We start from the raw sequence: 20,497 nt of genomic DNA on the forward strand, positions 1-20,497 counted from the left end.
GAAACTGGTGTCAGGAGTGGGATTCACAATCTTCCATCTGTCACCAGGGACAACAGATGGGGCAGCCCTATAGGGTGAGTGTTGTGAGATTGATCCCATAACCCTTCCCACTGCCACATAAAGGCACCGTTTAGGAGTTTGCGTGAGGCCACAGTCTGTGTCCAAGTGTCTCTTGTGGCTGGAAAGGTTTGTGAGGTGTTTGTGGTCCCTTCCGTCCCAATTTCTCAGCCGCCCTGGCCCTGCTGTGAGCTCAGCCAAGCGATGTCTGGAGGTATCCAGGAACTGAGGGAGAATTTGGCTTTGCAGAGTGAGAGGGACCCTCTGTGTGGAAGAATGGAGACTGACCCAGAGGTTCTGTGCAAACACCCTTTTTCCAGTTCTCTGAATGGAGGAATTCAGATGATCCCAGGCAGGGAGGGAAGTGGATGATGGGGCTCAGGTGGACTCTGATTGGGGAAGGAATCTTTCCCAAAGAAACAGAGAAATCTCCTGTGTCCCAGGGCTGGGAGGGGGTCCGAAGCCCCCAAAGGCTGAAAAAAAGGGAGTGAGTGAAATTGGAAGACATGATAAAAAAAACTCTTCCTCCTTGTGACAAGAGAAATTCCTGTATCTGCACAAGGCTAGGACAGATTCCATGCAAACAGAAGCAGGAAAGCCGGTTTTTATTTTTGTTAGATTTTTTCCCCAGTGTTTTATTATTTTTACAAATAACTAAAGGAAGTGAACATGTCAAACTCTTCTTCCTCTTCCTCTTTTCCCCACAACAATCACCCTGTGAGGTGGGCTTGTCTGAAAGAGAGTGTCTGTCACGAGGTCACCCAGCTGGCTTTCAGGGCTAAGGCAGGACTTGAACTCAGGATCTCTTGCTTCCTAGCCCGATGCGTTAACCATTGTCAATGTTAAGGCAGGGCGGATATTGGGCAAAGGCCCTGCTGGTCCCCACTGCCGCCTCGTCTTCCAGCAGGACCCCAACTCCCCCCTCCCCCCCGGGTCTTTCTGGGGTAGAGCAGCCCCATCCGAGAGCAAAGGAGAGAAACTCCAGGACACAGAGAGAGCCCCCCCCCCACGCCTTGGGTTCTGGAGGTGGGTCCTTGCAATAGTCATTGTCATTAAGTGAGTATTTTGGCTGGTCACTCTGCAGGTCCCAGAGGAATGAAAGCCCCCCTGCCCTTGGTGTTGTGGGATCAGCCCCATGAATAGGATGGCTGCATCCAGGCGGTTTTCTTGAGAGCAGGAGAGGTCGGCCTCTGCCTTTTTCTCTCTCTCTGCTTTTTCATTTTTTTCTCAGATTATAATATAAAATGCAGAAATGCAGGAGAAAATGGAAGGGAAAATGGGGGAGGGAAAAGGGAGAAAAAGCTTCCGACTCCCTTCTCCACCAAAACCTGGCATCTCCTGGTGGTCTCCCACCCCTGTTTAAATCCAAGCCTGCTTCAGCTTTTCCAGATCAGTCCACTACTGACTTATGACCAGTATCGCAATTGCTAAGCTGGGTGGTCCTTAAGTGAGTTGCTCTCAGTTTTGCAACGTTTCTGCCATGCTTATTAAGCAAATCGCTGCATTGTTTAGTGAATCAGGTGGTCATTAAGCAAGTACAGTTTTCACCTTTGATGTTGCTTGTCGTATTTCCGTGCCCGTTGTCAGGAGCGTGTGACCATGGGGAGGCTGCTTTCAGTCATATGTGCGAGGACCCGTCATAAATCCCTTTTTTCAGGGCCATCAGAACCTGGGACTTTCCTGGTTGTAAGCAGAAGACGACTATGGGGTCCTTGATTAGGGACGGTGTGAAATTGAATTCCTGCGTTTCTTCAGCCACCTTCTCACCATCTCTTCTTCAGCTGAATGATCCCTGATCCTTCCTCCCATTTCTCTTCCAACTCCTCTTCAGCTGGGCCTGGAGAGGAAAACCTGGATTCTCTGGCTCTCTAATGCCGGACTCCAGATACAAGGGACAACGTTTCAATTTGGACTGCACCCCCAAACAAGGGGAACAACCTGTGGCTTCCCAGCTCTCCAGACAACTGACAGCTGTCCGTTCAGATGGACGAGCTCTGATTGACGTGATTCAGGGCTTGCTTGTAAGAGCCCTTTAAGAGTCGGCTCATCAGTGGATAAGCCCCACCCCCAGGTGAAGGCAGCTGGTTGGGGGTCATTATTCAAATCTCAGGCCCAGGCCAATCAGAGCCTTGGCTTGTGACATCAGAGGCTCCTTTTAATCTCATTGGCTGGAGCTCACCATGGCAACTGCCAGCATCCTTGGGGAGTCTGGACCACATCATGGAGGCTCTGCTCAGCATCCCTGGAAAGTGGCTGGATTGGATGGCAGCACTGGGGGCATCGCAGGGCCTCCCTCGCCTGGGCTCCTCAGGAGGGAGAGACCCTCCCCTTTAAGGCAGAATTAAGGGGGGGAGAGATGAGTGAAATGGGGTTCAACCAAAGACGACAGACGTGCTGATACCTGCCGTGTCTGCAGCCTCCATACCTGTCACCAAACTCCTCATCCACCATCTCGAAGGTCCTGGTCTCGGGAAAGGGGCTGGGGCCGGGCGGCTGGGGGGCAGCGATATGAACTAGGGAAAAAATTGGCTTCGGGATGTCCCAGTTGGAGAGGCATTGAGACCCCAAAGCTGGAAACTGACCTGGGAAAATTAACCTAAAAAGGGATTCCGTTGGCCAGATGTAGTTATTTATTTATATACTTATTTATATATTTTCATTTTTTATTGCTTAGATTTTTATCCACCTTTATTGTTTCTCTAAATAGCTCAAGGCATGAACATACTGAAGACTCCTTCGCCCTCACAAAAACAACCTTGTGAGGTAGGCTATGGCTGAGAGGGAGGGACTGGCCCAAGGTGACCCTCCAGGCTTTCGTGCCTTGGATGGGACTGGTAAGTACTTGGAGGGGGGGCTCTTTCCTAATCCGAATGGTCACCTCCTCCTTTCCCTGTGATCAGAAGCCCCCTAGCAGTGCCAGAGATGGCCGAATTGATCGATCGCTGATTCTGACGCCTTTGGAGAGTTTTGATAGATGAGATGCCTCGAATTGGAGCCAGAATCAAATGGGAAGTCAGGACAGTTTGAAGGGAGACCAGTTGTGATGGATTGTCTCAGTGTTTCTCAAAGTGGGCCCCTTGAAGGCATCTGTGGACTTAAGGCCGGTTAGCAAAATGTCCCCTGAACTGAGAGAGGAAGTGACCGTGTCTCTCCATTTTTCAAACAGGTCAGCACCAGGGAAGAAAAGGTCCTTTAGGGAAGATCCTTGGGGTATCTCTCAGCGAGCACTGATGGCCTCCATCTCCAGATTAACCAACTGAGAGATTCCTTTGACTTTCAGATCCAGGAATTCAAGAAAGACAAACAATGGATGGAAGAGCAGCACAGTTGTCTCAAGCAGACTGTGGATCAACTTCGGACCACAACTGAAGACCTGCAGAAAACTTTGCTGGAGAACAAAGGAAGGTTGGACCATGCCAACATGATGATCCACCAGTTAGAGCTAGAGAACAAGTCTTTGGTGAAACACCCTGAAGAAATGTCTGAGGTTACTAGCCAAGTGCCTTCCTTAGACTTGAGAAGGCTGCCTTAGAACTTCTGAGAAACTCCTCAAAGAGGTCTGGAACCTTCTTAAGAACTTAAGAAGAGTCTGCTGCATTAACTGGCTGAGAGGGACCAAAATTCCACTTTGTGGAGAAAAGCCCCTCCAGCTAACTGAGGCAGAAAGTCCCCCCTCTTCAGAATGTGAGGGGAAATGAGAAGAAGCACCTCAACAATCGGCATCAGAAGCAGACCTGTGTTTACCAGGCCACAATGGAAGACCAGCAGAAAACTCTGGAGGACAACCGAGAAGGAGTGAACCAGGTCAGAATGGCCATCCAAGAATCAGAGCTGCAGAACAGGCGTTTGGAGAAAGTCAGAGAAGGTCTCCACAGAGAGGTCACCAGCCAAGTGGGCTTCTCCAGAAATGATGTTGGCATTCCTGAGTGACCAGCACATGGCAGAACTTTGCTGACACTCTCTCCCCATAGCTGGAATGGAGGAATGGGGGCCTTTTACCCATTTGAGAAAGAAAAGAGACTCTTCCCCTCCCTTCCCTTGACTTGCCACCTAGTGTGCCAGGGGAGTCATGCGAGCCCCACCCTTATCAGGTGAAGCCCCTCCCTTAACCCCACCTTACCAGTCACTGCAGGACTGGCAGCTGAGCTGAAAGCCTCCCAGCCACCCAGCATCAGGGCCTGAGAGCACGGAGGAATCCCAGGACTCTGAGCCAAGAAGGAGGGTGGAGGTGATGGCCGTGGCAGTGGTAAGGTGAGGTTGGTAACAGTGAGTCCCCAGGCTCAGATCCAACCTTCGGAGTGCCAGCTGAGGCTGAGGGGCAGCAGTGATGAGGGTGAGGGCTCTGCTGTGGGGAGAGCAGAGAGTCTGGCCAGAGCTGGATCTGGGAGCCAGAACTGAGCATCCGAATGAGCTGAGCAGCTGGGAGCAGGGCAGCCGCAGGAGAGGAGGAGAGAGGAGAACAGCTAGAAGCCGAACTGGGAGCTGAGGGGTCTGCAGGAGATGCCCAGAGGCAGCAGAGACCCCCGGAGGCCGCAAGGCTGATGGAGCTGGTGGCAGAGCTGGAAGACAGGGCTGGGTTGAGGGTCTCGGGGGCAGGCAGAAACTCCTGCTACTCCAGAGGCTGCAAGAGAGGAGCAACAGGAGGGGGAAGCCGGGGGCCACCAAGGCCAACTAGAGCTGGTCAGTGGCCGGTGGGTGGTGAAGTCGTCTTAGGGATGGAAGAACATAGGAGAGAGATTGATAGGGCCGGAAGGGACTTTGGAGGTCTTCTAGTCCAACCCTCTGCTCAAGGCAGGGACTTTATACCATCCGGTTCTCTTGTCCACTTTGGAAACTTCCAGAGATGGAGCACTCATTGCTCGATTGTTCCTACTGTATGAAAAATTTCTCCTGACTTCCAGATTGGGTCTCTCTTTCACAAACTTCCACCCCCCCATTTCCTCTTGTCCTTCCCTCCAGTGCTCTGGAGATGAAGCCCCTCCCCTCTTCTCTGTCAGAGCCCTAAAAGTGCTGGAAGATTCTATCATGGCTGCCCAATCCTTCCCACCTTGTCTCAGCCAGACATAGCAAACTCCCTCAACCGTCCATCAAGTGATTGAGACTCCAGACCTTAAATCATCTTTGTTCCTCTTTTCTTCAGAATCTCCACAACTTTTTCTTTTTGGGACTGACCGGAATTGGACAAAGTATTCCGAGGGTGGTCTGACCAGTGAGACATAAAGCAGTACCAGAACTTCTCTCCATCTTGAGTCTCCCCCTCTTTTATGGCTGCCTAAGGCTGCCTTGGCCTCTTTTGTCATCTGCAGCAGAGTTCTGGCAGATCCTTAAGTGCTTTGCCACGAGATCCTTTCACAGGGACCACTGCTGAGCCAGGTGCCGCCCGTTCTGTAGCTAGGCATTGGGGATTCCTGCTAAGGATCCTGCAGATCCCGGCTTTTCTCACCAGTGAATGCATCTTGCTAGGTGGGGTCCAACGTTCAAGTCTGTCAAGATCCTTCTGGATAATTGAGCTGATGTTCTAAAAATTCCCACAAGTTTGGTGCCATCTGCAAACCTGATGAGTTCCCTTTCTGTCCCCTCACGTAGATCATTGAGGAAGAGGTGGAAGAGTCCTGAGCCCAAGGCAGAACCTTGAGGAACCCCACCGAATGCTTCCCCCCATGTAGATGTAGATCCATGAAGGATCACTCACTGGGTCCGGTTGGTCAGCCACCTTAGGAATTTTGTGCCTATTCGGAATTGTATCCCAATTCTATCTATCTGAGTGTTCTTTTCATATTTTAGTTTTTTTTTTTCTTTTTGCCTAAAAGAGATTCAAAGAAAAAATTAAGCATTTCTGCATTCACCATTTAGGTCATTCACACGTGGAATCCTTCCCAGTCTCTCTAGAAACTAGAAACAGATTAACAGAGTTGGAAGGGACCTTGTAGGTCATCTGGTCCAACCCCCTTCCCCCCAAGCTGGAGACCCTACACCATTTCTGGCAGATGGCAGTCCAGTCTCTTCTTGAAAGCTTCCAGTGATGAAGCTCCCACAACTTCTGAAGGCAACTTCCGTTCGGTGGGTTGATTACTCTCACTGTCAGAAAATTTCTCCTTATTTCCAGGTTGAATCTCTCCTTGTTCAGTTTCCATCCATTATTCCTTGTGTGGCCTTCAGGTGCCTTGGAAAACAGCTTGACCCCCTTTCTCCTCTCTGTGGCAGCCCCTCAAATACTGGAAGACTGCTATCATGTCTTCTCTGGTCCTTCTCTTCACTAGACCAGCCATGCCCAGTTCCTGCAACCGTTCATTGTATGTTTTAGCCTCCAGTCCCCTAATCCTCTTGGTTGCTCTTCTCTGCACTTTTTCTAGAGTCTCAACATCTTTTTTATAGTGTGGTGACCAAAACTGGATGCAGGATTCTAGGTGTGGTCTTACTAGGGCTTTATAGGGTGGAATTAGTCCCTTTCTTGATCATGATTGTATCCCTCTATTAATGCAATATAGGATTTCATTGGCTTTTTTTGGCTGCTGGCTCATATTTAACTGGTTGTCCACTAAGACTCCAAGATCCTCTCAAAGTTACTGCTCTTAAGCCTGGTTTCACCCAGTCTATATGTGTACTATCGGTTTTTCTTACCCAAGTGTAAGACTTTACTTTTCTCTACTTTGGATTTCATTGTGTTGGATCTCTCTTAGCTTGTTGGAGTCAGCTCTCTTAAAGACTCAACTCTTAGCCTGCTGGAGCATTGCTTGGACCAGAAGACCTCCAAGGACTCTTCCAACCCTCTTGGACTGTTCCTGTTGGTTGAGTTCCCTGGGCTTGATGAAGTATGTTTGGGGGGCTCCCCAGAGGCTCAGAGCCAGAGGGGCTGAATGGGAGGTTTGCCAGGTTCTTTATGGGCTGAGAGTTGGGTCTGGTGTGGTGTGGATGTGCTGGTCTGACCGGTGGGAGAGGCCATCAATGGGATGGTATGGGGTGTCTGCATGAGGGTGTGGGGGAGCAAAAGGGCAGGTAGATGTTAGGCATGGCCTCCTCCTTCTCTTGCTTCCCCTGAGAGGCTCTGGAGCAGCAGGAGCTTCTGCCTCCTCTGAGACCCTCCACCCAGCCCTGTCCTCCCGTTCTGCCCCCCTGCTCCCTCAGCCTTGTGGCCTCTGGGGGTCTCTGCTCCCCCTCGGCCTCTCCTGGGGACCCCTGGGCTCCCCTCCAGCTTCTGGCTGCTCTCCTCTCTCCTCCTCTCCTGCAGGCTGTTCGGCCCCCGACTGCTCAGCCTATTCGGCTGCTCAGTTCTGGCTCCCACATCCGGCTCTGGCCAGACTCACCTGGCACACGAGGTAGCAAGTCCCCCACCCCACCTCCCTCCCTCTCTCCCCCAATCCTCCACCCTCTCCTGGACAGACAGTTGGACATGATGCTCTTTCTATGGAGATATTTTAAACCAATAACCAATAGGCATCCTGGCCATTCAGACTCTGCTTAGCTCCAGTGGCTGCTTAAGGAGGAACAGACTGTGGTTACAGCAAAGATGACTAGATTCTCTGCAGCAGTGTTGGGGATTCATGGGAAACACGGAATAATCCACCATAGCTATTTCACACAACTAAAGTAACAAATCCTTTTGCATTACAACTCCTTTGCGTTTAATGACTGTGGGCCTCACAGTTTAAGGAGTGATATTATAATATGGTTAGGCCATGTGTAACTGACATTGGATGCGAAATTGTGGTTTTAATATAGAGTTTATCTGTTTATTATTTCATTCTAGAATTTTTAACTGGATATTCCTTGAGTGTTTTTATTTGTTCTGATCTCTGGCCTTTGATGTAATAAACTTGATTTGATGCAATTCGATTTACCAAGAAGAGTATTTAAAAAGACGTATGATAGAGTTGACTGTTCCCCATGTAGTGAATACTTTCCTCAGATAAAGGAACAATTCTTCTGACTTAAAAAAATGCACCATCACTTTGAGGTTGCAGTGATCACATCTAAAAAAATAGGATAGGACTAACCTTTAATTGCTGGACAGGGGCCTGTTCATTCATTGCTGTTAAGTCTCTGTTACTTGCGGATAATGACTTAGAACAGCCTGCCCAAATCTGATGGCCTCCAGAGGTGAATTAATGCCTGGTCCTGATTCATGCTTGGCAACAAGTCCACCTTCCTCCGAGAAAGACCCAGATGTGTTTGCCAACACTGGTGCGGCTCCGTTTGTAGACCGGAGACCGAACCTTTGATGTTGTGTCTGCTGCTGCAGCCCTGCGAGACCTAAAATAACAGCGGAGCTCAACATTAGTGAGCAGATCCTTGGACTTTCACCTGGACCGGTAGCTCCCAGGAACTGCCTAGGCCCCTCTCCTCTTGAAGGGCATCTCAGCTCTCTGGATCTTGATGGAGAGAGCACAGAAATGGCCTCTCTGCCTTTTGATCTCCAACCTTGGAAGGAGAAATTTGTGGGCCTGATTCCTCAAGGAAATCCTGCTCTTACTTGCAGCTTCTGAACAGTTACTTCAAGATGTCATCTGGGCTTTGGCTGTTATAACTATGGGTATCCTTTCCTGAAACTCTTGCAAAAACGTTTACATCTTGCATATATGGAGGATTTGTGAACTCTGTGTGTGTGTGTGTGTGTGTGTGTGTGTGTGTTTGTGTGTGTGTGTGTTTGTGTCTTGTGGCAGAATGGTCTTTTTTCTATACTTATCTTCTTTTCTTCTTTCTACTCCAGCTTAATTCAAGAAATTTAAAACTAATAATTAATAAATTTCAGTTGCCAGAGTTGACAAACACTGGATTAAACAGCATAGGAAGCCCACAATTTGGTTCCTTTGGGTTTACGTCCACATGTTTTGCCTGAATCCAGTCCGCAAATGGCACACGAGTGGATGGCCTCCAGGAGCCCCTTCTCCCTTCCATCATCCGGCAGGTGCGTCGACTACAATTCCAAGAAGGCCCAGGGCTGGGTGGCCCATAGGTCACAAGCATCTACGATGATGCAATCAAAGGTCTGCTGGGAATTCTGGGAGTTGTAGTTGAACCTATCTGGAATTGCCAAGATGAGAAAATCCATCCCAGGGACAGATTAAGACGCCTCCTGGATCCCCTCCTGGAGATGGACTCCTTGTCCCCCACCCCACCCTCCGGAGCTCTTTCCCCTCCCCCACTTCCTGCCTCCCTCCTCAGTTCCAGGAAAGAGGAAGAATCCCCTGCAATGAGTCATCCTGAGTGGCGGCCTCCCACTTGTGTGTCTTCTCCTGCCTCTGTTGCTCTGGACAAGCCCCTCAGAAGAACCCTCCAACCCTCCGCAAAAGGCCAAGAATGAAGACGTGGCTCAAGAGTTCTTAGCCTCCATCTTGAAATAGAGTCAGCTAACCAGCCCTGCCCCAAAGGAAGGGAGGGAGGGAGGGAGGGAGGGAGGGGTCCATGGGGTGTGGGCGATGGGGAGGTCCTTCCCTGATGATCTGCCAGCTTCTCAGCTCAGGGTCCAGCCAGGTGGGCGCAGGGCCAATGGCTCACCCGTCACTGACCCCCATGCCAGTTCCTGCTGCCCACATCAGGCAGGAAAGAGACACAAGGAAGGGACAATTTCACTGAAGGCTTTTCATCCTCCTAAAGAATCCCATCCCAGCTCCAGAGAGGCTCCAGGCCCCTCGCAAAGCCTGTGGCCTTCCGATGCCTTTGGACAATGGAGCACAGACTTGGCCGATGCTTCCTTGGAGACCTTGAGCCAAGGAAGCCCCTGGGACTGTTGCACCCAACAGCTGGGCAATGTCGCCTCTCAGAACTGCCTGCACCCCCCGGCGAACCCAGCATCTTTCCTCCCCATCCGGGCGCAGAAAAGGGCAAGAACTCTGGGCGGGTTTTGGGGAGCCCCGTTCTGGAGGCCGAGGGGCTGGTCCAGTGTCTCCCCTGGAGGTGCCGAAGGAGGCTCCCCCTGCCATGGAAAGGTTCTGCGTAGGCTCAAGCCCCGCTTAGGCTCTGTAATCGGAGCCCTGACCTGGTGATGGAGGGAAGAGCGCAGACTGCCCCCCCTATCCTGCAGGCGGCCTAGGACAAATCCTCCCCTGCCACCCCGCCCCCTACCCCCCCCCCGCTCTTCTCTCACCCACTTTGCTCCTCCTGCCCGGCAGCTGCTGGCTGAGAGGCGAATGGAGGGAGGGGAGAGGGGAGCTGTGCCCAAGGCCAGACCCCCCCTTTCCGCCTTCTCCTTCTGCCTTTGTGGGCGGCAGTTGGGCTGAGGCCTGGGGGCTCCCAAACCTCCCCCCCCAGCCCGATCTCGGGATCGGGTTTATTTGGAAGTTACAGGTGAGGGAGGTGATTGAGACAACTGGGCCCTTCTTCACTCCCACAACTGTAGCCAGCAACATCTGGAGAAGGAGGGGCTTCCTCTGCTTTGGGGGAGGAGAGAAAAGATGCAGCTGCCCAGATTGGGGGGAGGGGAGAAATCCTCCTTTTGTTTGAGTTCAGGTGGACCCGGTTCCTCCCCTCCAGACCTTCTGGCTCTGGGGATCTGCAGAGGCCCCTTCAGTCCCAGGAGACCCTCCCTTCCTCGGTCAAACTTCTCAGACTGGCCGTCCTGCTGGATCCCTTCCTCTTCAACTGCGGCAGGGACATCGATCTGGCCGGGGATGATTGACAGCTCCTGGGTATTTTGGGCTGGTTTTGAGGTAGCCTGGCTGGGTGGGATTTGCTTTGCTGCGTAAGGGAAGGTCACAAATATGCTGCCGACACCTGGTGGCAGGTGAGGAGGGAGGAAAAGTCTGTGGACTGAAAATACGGGAGGGAGGGGGAGAGGGTGGGGGAGGGAGGGAGGGAGAGAAATCTACAAATGCCCAGAAGCCAAGAGAGCTGCACGGGGTCCCTTCTGAAGAGGGCGGCCTTTGGATTGCTTTGATCTCGGAAGTTTTGAGCAGGTCAGGCTGATTCTTCTTCGGTTATTTGTCACTTACAAAACCACCCAAAAACATGGAAAGATGACGGGGGTTTCTTCCCCTTCCCTCCCACTCCCCCTCCTCTTACCATCCCTCTTTCCCTCCCCGTTTCCCCCTAACTCACATAGACTTCATGCAAATCCCTCCTTCTCCAGGAGGGCCTGGTTGAGGGCGTTGACAGGAGATTCGAGAGAAATGCCACCTTTATGAGTTTATTTAACAGAGAGAGATGGACACTCAACCTAGTCTCAGACACGGATGGACGGATGGACAGACAGATGGATGGATGGAGGATGGATGGATGGATGGATGGATGGATGGATAGATGGATGGATAAATGGATGGATGGACGGACGGACGGATGGACGGATGATGGATGGATGGATGGACGGATGGAGGATGGATGCATGGAGGATGGATGGATGGATGGATGGACAGATGGATAGTAAGGCGCCTCCCTGCCCTCCTCTCACCTTGCCCAAACTTACAGCCCGCCCCTTCCCTGTCCCACTCCCTTTGCATCCGGGGAACGTGGGAACAAGGCTCACCAGCCACACAACCTCCACTGACTTTGAAGTCCTCATTCGGCGCTGCCAAAATCCCTCCTGGCTTTTTGGAAAGGAGCCGGAGCGCTCAGCCTCCCCCTGAGGTCGCCCCTTCAACCTCCCACCCGCGGAGGGTTACGGTGAGGGTCAGGGCAGCCAATCCATTGCCCCCCCCCCCATTTCCCCCCTTCAGGTCTAGAAAAGCAGCCTTTCTCTTAAGCGCCTCCTCAACCCCCAACCTCCTCCGATCAGGGCGTCGGTCTCCGGAGAGTGGCGGGAGGCGTCTGGAGGGCTGCATCTCTCGTATCTCCCGCAAGGGGGACGAAGCCTCACCTGGCCCAGATGTTGCCCTCGGTAGTTGGGGGGGGGACGAAGACGGGCTGAGCTTCCCCATCACCCCCCCCGCAACTTCCCCCCGCACAGAGGATGCGGGTCTTTGGGGGGGGGTCTGGGAGGGGCCTTGAGAGAGGCAGAAGGGGGGATTTGGGGTCCTGGGGGGGTTGAAGGGTCCTCGGCTGCCCCTCCAGGGCTTCTGGGCAGCAGCTGCCAGGCAGGAGGAGCGCCGCGGTGGGCGGGGGCCGAAGGAAGCCCCTTTCCCTGGAGGCGGATCCAAAGCCTCGCTGCCTGCCGTGCAGAGTCTGCGGGGAGACGGAGAGAGGCTCCCCCTGCAGCCCCCTCGGGGTCCCGCCTCCCGCCTGCCCCTCTCCCCCGGGGCCCCTCCCGCCCTCAGATCCGCAGCCCCGACGTGGCCCGGGAGGGAAGAGGCGCAGGGAGAGCCCGCAGCCCGCCTGGGAAGAAGCCTGTCCAGCCGCCCCCACCGGCTCCCTGGCGAGGCTCCCGGCCAGCCCCGAGGAGGCTCCTGCGGGGACGAGGCGGCGGGAGGGGAGGCGGCGGGACGGGGGCTTGAGTGACAGCTGTCTGTTCGGGCGACGGGGGAGGGGAGAAGGGAAGCAGCGTAGAAAGAACCTTTTGTTCTGGGGGGTGAATAAGGGGGGCCAGGAGTGCCCTGGGAGGGGGCAGAGATCCAGACTTTTAAATCCAGCTTTCAAATAAAAGCCACATGGGCGACTTTTTTTTTTTTTTTGATTTATATGCCGCCTTCTCCGGAGACTCAGGGCGGCTTACAATGCTTTAAGCAATAGCCTTCATTCTTTTGTATATTTTATACAAAGTCAGCTTATTGCCCCCACAAACTGGGTCCTCATTTCACCTACCTTAGAAAGGATGGAAGACTGAGTCAACCTTGAGCCTTGGAGAGATTCGAACCAGCAGAAATTGCAGGCAGCTATGTTAATAACAGGGTGCACTAAACCCTTGTACTATCAAGGCTCTTCTTGACTTTGAGACAATTGTTAGAAGATTGTGAGTTCTAGTCCTGCCTCAGGCATGAAAGCCAGCTGGGGGAGTTTGAGCCAAGATCTCGGAGGCTCTGAGTTCTAATCCTCCCTTAGGCGAGAAAGTTTCCTGGGTGACTTTGGGCTGATCCCTAGGAGACTCCTGAGTTCTAATCCCACCTTAGTCCTTTTTTATTGGGGCTGTGAAAGATGGAAAATATTTTCTCAGATTAATGTGGGATGCCAGAATTGGGGATTCCTAGACTGTGAGATGGCCGAGTGTCCAATATTGTGTGGTTTGATGGAGGAAAGTGAAATTGTGGGGAAATTCCTGTTCCATGTTGGGCAAAGCCAGAAGTCTCTCTGCCTTCTGCTTGTGGGAGAACCAGAGGGATCTGTGTGAATCTTAGACTGATCTTGGTCTGATCCATCAGAGCTTTTCTTAGCTCCTTAAAATGGAATTTGCAAATAATTCACAATTAGGAGCCATTATAAGACATAAAAATTGATTCTCAATTGATCAGCAATCTGTGTGGTTGGAGAGCAGAACAGCTTCCATGGGTGCCTCTCCCTAGAAACCAGGAAGTCTCCCCCCCCTCTATTCACCCCCTTCTTGGACCTGGGTGAATATTATGCAGCATTGAAGGTTTGTGACCTGGTCAGTGATGCGGCTGCCTTTAGACAGGATCCCCTCAACCTCCTCCTGGGGAGAGTCTCAAGGTCCCCTTTCTCTGGGCATCTTCTCCAGCCCTCACAGACAAGAAATCCTTTACGTACAAATTGTAAAGTGGAAAATTAAACAGCCTGAAAACTGCTATTTTATTTCTCCAGTTGATGAAAGAAAAAATATACAGTGGAAATTTCTTTACACACTTTAGTTTTTTTTTATTTACTTTATTTTTTTATTTTGGTGTAAAGTACCAAACAACAAATAAAAACAACCCCAAACTGAAATCCCAGACAGTTGTTCTGCTGAATTCTTTCTGCAAAGGAGGTTTTTATGAGGAAATCAAAAAAGAATTATATAAGAGGGATGAAGATTTCCCTCACCAGCTGAGAGCCAGTCAAACATGGCATTTCACATCATTCCGGCATTTTCATGGAGAGGATCAGGCAACCAGGCTGGTTCCCACAGCTTCCTCCTGGCCTCTTTTCCTCCTCACTCTCTCTCACACACACTTTTAGCTGTAGGAAGAAGTGCCGGAATTATTCTTTATAAGGTGTCACATTCAGTAGCAGTTGCTGAACAGAAAATTTCTCTGAATGACTCTATTCAGTTCTCTTTATTGAGCTGAAAGGGAAGAGAGCTAGAAGAATTCCAGTCATTCAAGAATTTCCCATTTTGAAACATATAGAAATGATTTTCTTTGACTCCTGCATACTATCTAAATGGAAAAAATATCTCCTTTCAAATAAAAGAACTGTTAACAATTCTTCCAATATCATAATGGTGTTATATCTCATGTTTTCACATTTGTTCTGGCTGTGAGCTGCTCCTTTGTGTTGAGGTCTGGCCTCACAAGGATAATGTAGCACTTGGGGATGAAGATGCAGCCCAGCAGACCAGCACTGGAGGCCAGGATGGAGAAGACCTGCACAGCCACCATGGATTTCCCTTTGGTGCTCAGGTAGGTGGGCACAAAAGTCACCCAGACACTGCAGAAGACCAGCATGCTGAAGGTGATCAGCTTGGCTTCGTTGAAGGCCCCAGGCAGGTTCCTGGCCAGGAAAGCCACCGTGAAGCAGATGGCAGCCAGGAAGCCCATGTAGCTGAGGGTGACGTAGAACATGACAACGGCCCCTTCGTTGCATTGCAGGATGATCTCTCCAGGCTGGGAGTGGAGGTCAGAGTCAGGGAAGGGGGCAGAAACTCCCATCCAGATGGAGCAGATGATAATTTGGACAGAAGAAGAAGAAAGGATGATGGAGTTGGCCAAGCTCTTCCCCAACCATCTCTTCACTCGGTTTCCTGGTTTTGTGGCCAGGAAGGCCAACACCACCGTGATGGTTTTGGCCAAGAGAGAAGAAAGAGCAACAGAGAAGATGATGCTGAAGACCGTCTGTCGGAGAAGGCAGGTGGCTTTCCTTGGTTGACCAATGAAGAGAAGAGGAGACAAGAAACAAAGCAGGAGGGAGACCAGGAGGATGTAGGAGAGGTCCCGGTTGTTGGCTTTGACAAGGGGAGTTTCTCGGTATTTAATGAAGATGATTAAAACAAGGCCTGAGATTAGGAAGAAGAGTAGGGCAAAAGAGACCAGGATGATGCCCAGATGTTCTTCATAAGACAGAAAGGTTATAACTTTGGGGATACATTGGACTCTGTCCTCATTTTGATATTTATCATCTGGACACTTGGTGCATTTTTCTGTATCTGAGAAAAGGAAAAAGCAATATTTCCTCAATATTCTGATAATATTATTTTCTAATACAGTTATAGCTAGCTACATGAAATTGGAGGATTTCTAGTGCATTTTAAATAAACACAAACAAGAGTTGCGTTTTAATGCATGTTTTAATTTGCACTTTCATCAAAATGCTCTGGATAAATCCTTTTCTACCAGGCCTTCCTTTCCTCTGGTGTCACCCACCTTCCTGAATGGAGAAGGTCCCCTCTGGACAAGGAATGCAGTCATAGCAGCAAACTGGCTCTCCTTCTCGAGCCCTCTTGACAAATCCAGGATGACAATTTTCCACACATTTGGAGTGAGGCAGGGACTAAGCAGAAAAACAAGGAATGCCAAAGAAAGGGTGTTAGGATCTCCATCCATGGAAAATGGGAGGAGAAATGGACATTAGACAAGTAGATTCTGGGCTTCATTGAGGTAACAATGAAATCTCTGACTCCTTCCAAACAGGTGTAGGAGATGAGACCCTGGCAGGTTTTTTCCTTAGTTCCTCCCTTTTGCTTCTGGCATTTAACATTGCAATAAAGGACTTTCCTACTTAATAAAGTCTGGAGGGATGGAATTGAGAAAAGATTCAAGCATTAAGTGACAAACGATCAGTTCCTTATGGCTGAATTAAAATGCTCATCATCTATAGTAATAACATCCTTTATGCCATTGTACATCATGTATACTATGAAATTGGTCTAGCCTTTACTGGTGCAATCCATAAAAAAAATACAAGACAACATAAATAAATAAGCCTGTTCTGTCCCCTCCCACGAGTGGCCTTGCAGAGGCTCAAATAGCCCGGCAGTAACAAACGCAGGCTAGAGAGGCTGAAGCTGGCCCTTTAATAAATAGTTCTCTTCCAAAGAGTATATCAGTCCAATAGTTACCGGGCAATGTTCCAAAGGTCTTGGCAGACGGCCAGCAGACTAATGCAGGAATGCAGACTCTTGTCAAAAAAACTCCAAACTAACAGTTGTAAATCATCATCCAAAATGCCAACAAATTGTTCACCACACCTTTCCAGCCCAGTCACACCCCTTTTATATTTTGTAGGGTGTGGCCCTACATCTCTTGACCACACCTCTTGGGACGTGGCAATAGCTGTTCTCTACGACGTCTCCTATGTCTCTCTCTTGCATCCAATAGGGGCTCCCCCTCGTCATTACCGGCCTCTGTTTCCTCCTCAATTTGGCTGGGGTCCAGAAGCACGTCAGCAACTGTCAGTTCTTGCTGACTCACCAGTAAAGACGGCCCCTCTGACACATAGCTCGTGACAGCTTCCTCCTCCTCCATATCATCCTCCGACTCAGCATACAAAGATAAATCAGCCTCCGGGGCTGGGGTCACAACAAAGCCAAAGAGTCAGCGCTGTCTGAAGACATCTCCGTGGTCATGTGGCCGGCATGACTAAATGCGAAAGGCACACAGAACGCTGTTCCCTTCCCACCAAAGGTGATCCCTATTTTTCTACTTGCATTTTTTACATGCTTTCAAACTGCTAGGTTGGCAGAAGCTGGGACAAGTAACAGGAGCTCTCTCTGTTATGCGACACGAGGGATTCCGACCGCTGAACTGCCAACCTTCTGATTGACAAGTTCAGTGTCTTAGCCACTGCGTTCGTATACAACATAAATAGTATAGAGAATAATCCTTATACAAGTAATTGGGAATAAACTAGTCATACATTTCCATATATACATGGAGAGATTGTGATTGTGTTTAGGAGTCTGACAGCCAAGGGGTAGAAGCTGTTTTTAAACCTGTTTGTCCGGCTAGCTCTGCTTCAGTGTCTTCTGCGCAATTGTAAAAATGAAAAGAGACCCTGTCCAGGGTGTGAATCATCCCTAAGTATCTTCCTAAGTATCTATCCATGGTTAGGATGATTACTCATATTAAATTTTTGAATATATTCATTGTCAAAGATTTATTAAATTGTTATTTTATTAGATTTATTTAAGTAGAATAAAATGTTATTACGAAGGAAACTTCTGAGCAATAGGATCTGGAAAGGATTTTTCTGGACTACAGAAAGCCTTGCAAAGCTGCTCCCCTTTGACACTAGTTCCAAACAGTCTCCCCGTTAAGAGATAAAGCAAAAATTCCTCATAAATTATAGCTGATGATGTAACCTAGTTGGGTAATCAAACGTTTGCAGGAAAACAAGCAAGCTCAAAGAGCACCAAGGAGCCCTCATGTCAACCCCGAGCTACAAATATTCTCTTTTATTAAGATTGAAGGTTTCTGCACAGTTTCTAGAACTGTAGTGAGATTGAGGGGAGATCATGAGAAGGTTCCCTGAAAAAGATTAAGTTGCAAACCTTTGGCTGCAACAGATGGGACATGAGTGTGAGTCCTGGATCAGAAGAAGATATTTCTAAGGCCCATCCAGTTAGCCAAGAAAAAGTTCTTTGTGTTGAACTGCAATTAGGAGACTCCAACTGACATAGAAAGACAAACCTACATTTCATATTAGTTAAATTTGGAGACTCCTTTTTACCCAGAGAGACTGAAGGTGGCTAACACTCAAGATAAAGAAGGTCATTCAAGGGATTTTCAGACGAAGAACCCTCTTAAAATCAAAGGCCAAATCTAAGTAGCATTTCCTGTCAAAATCTCTCTTGTTCCTTCTGATATCAGGAAAACCTTTTCTTTGAATCAAAATTGTGTTTCAGTGTTTCAGGTTTCTGGGTCAAGGGATTATCTTACTGGTCACGGTCATGTGACCTGAAAGCCTTGGACTTCCTTCCTAGGGGCAGAAGGTCAATTGCTCCCCCCAGTTGGGAGAAAGACAGATATGGCTAACTTTGACAAGGTCTGGACTACTTAAAAACATTAAAGACCAGGATTTCCGGTTTGGCTCCGCGGCGATTCAGTCTGATGAGCCCCGCGAAAACCCTGACTGTTGAACCGCTGCCGACAGGTCTGCAGACTGAACCTGTCCTGTAGGGACAGGGGAAAGAGAGGGACACTTTGGACGGCCGAGAGGAACAGGCAAGTTCCTCGGAGGCTGGAGGAAACCCTCTGAGTTGACAGCGGGGGTGTGGCAGCCATGGCGGCTGCCTCGAAGCAGGGGCAAACCGGAGAAGCACTGTGCAGGAGGGAGAAAGAAGAAAAGAGCGAAGCGTTTGGAAGCCGGGTGAATGACACCAACCCAGGTGAGAACAACGTTAGAACATGGATTTTTACAAGTAAGCCCCTGGCCTTAAATAGCAGCTATGGATCTGTGGGGCAAGAAGATTTAGTAAAATAATTTGCAGGAGGAAAAGACCCATTAAGGAGCTTATTTTATTACTGACCGATTTGGAATAATTGTCTATTGAAACAAGTTAGAAAATTGAGAAACTTTAAATTGGAATAGATTACTCTTGGAGAAAGAAAGAAAAAAGTGATAAATAGGAACCTGATAACTTTAAAAGCCAAAAGAACAGAGACAAGCGGATGACCACATAACTGACAAAATGGAGAATTGCCGTGACTAAGTGAAAGTGTGAATTGTAGATTGCTTTCGGCTTGGAAGAGAAACAATGTGTCTTGCTACTTAAATTGGATTACTTTGAAAATAACCAAGAGTATTTGACTTTGGGGATTCCCAATCTGTCTATGGGTGGTTTTATTGGTGGAAAGAAAGAAGAAATACAACGGAACTATTAAAATTGAAACTAGCTGGCGCAGGAACAAAATAAAAGTTATAGCTAACTATATGAAATTGGAGAATTTCTAGTGCATTTTGAATAAACACAAAAAAGAGTTGAGCTTCAAGGCATGTTTTAATTTGCACTTTCATCAAAATGCTCTGGATAAATCCATTTCCACCAGGCCTTCCTTTCCTCTGGTGTCTGGACTACTTAAAAACATCACAGACCATGGAGCTGCCCTTTCAGGGAACCATTTCCCAATGGCCTTTCCCTAAGCAGGACAAGAGGAAGCTTCTCTCCCAATGGGACCCCCAGGAGCTCCATCCAGCCATGATCCAATTTCATCTCATTCAGTCCAAACCTCAATTCAGGGTCTCTTCAACAGAATTCCCTTTTGCTTTGCTCTTTCAGGACAAGGAAAAAGCGAACCTGAGGCTCTTAACAACACAACCTCCAGCACTTGAGGGTTTCTCATCCCAGGTTGGACATGGCTGAACCAGCTAAAAGGAGTCTTTTTTTTTTTATTGCAAAAGTTTTACAATTACATTTTCACCCCTTTCCCCCCCCCTCAGCCCACCCCAAACTTCCCAACCTCCCTAACCCTCCCTAACCCTCCCCTCCCCCCAGACTTCCACACAATATACTCATATCAAGTAAAAAACCCCCCTTAGTATAAAACTTATATAAAACTTGAACCCCTCCCTCCCCCTCATAATTTTTTTCATCTTCATTACATTGAAATATTTCTATCTTAAAATATCATTTTCAAATAAAAGCTATTTGATACTTCCTAGTTTGATATTTGTTCTGAACATAATCTATCCACTTTTTCCATTCCCATTCATAAATCTCTTGTGAACAGTCTTTTAAAAATGCTGAAATCTTCGCCATCTCTGCAAAACTGGCCATCTTCAGAATCCATTCCTCAATCGTGGGCAAAACTTCATTCTTCCAATATTTACCTATCAATAGTCTCGCAGCTGTTATCATGTACAATATCAACTTTGTTTCACCCGAAGTAAAACCCTTAACTATACCCAATAAAAACAATTGTGGAGAAAATTGAATTTTTTTCTTCAAAACATTCTGCATGACCCACCAAATTTTTATCCAAAAAGCCTTAACTTTCCTACAAGTCCACCAAACATGATAATATGTAGCATCTAAACAATCACATCTCCAACATTTTGGCTGAACATTAGGGTACATACACGACAATTTTTTGGGGTCTAAATGCCATCTATAAAACATTTTATAAAAATTTTCCCTCAAATTTTGCGACTGTGTGAATTTAACATTCTGAACCCAAATTTTCTCCCATGTTTCCACTGGTTCCTCAAAGTTTTGTGCCCACTTAATCATACAATCTTTAACCAATTCAGTTTCTGAATCCCTTTCTAACAAAACATTATAAAGCCTTTTAATATGCATTGGACCTTTCTCTTTTATGTGTCTAACCAATTCTTCCTCATGCAACATAATACCAGTTTTTTGGTCCTCTTTCCATCTCAATTGTAATTGATTATATTGTAACCAAGTTAAGTTAATCCCTTCATCCAACAGTGTCTGTAATGTCTTCAACTGCCATCTGCCCGCATCTGTAAAAAGAACCTCTTTATA

The sequence above is a fragment of the Pituophis catenifer genome, unplaced genomic scaffold, assembly GCF_029215685.1.
Source record: "Pituophis catenifer annectens isolate HBS135680 unplaced genomic scaffold, rPitCat1.0.hap2 SCAF_27, whole genome shotgun sequence".
NCBI lineage: Eukaryota > Metazoa > Chordata > Lepidosauria > Squamata > Colubridae > Pituophis > Pituophis catenifer.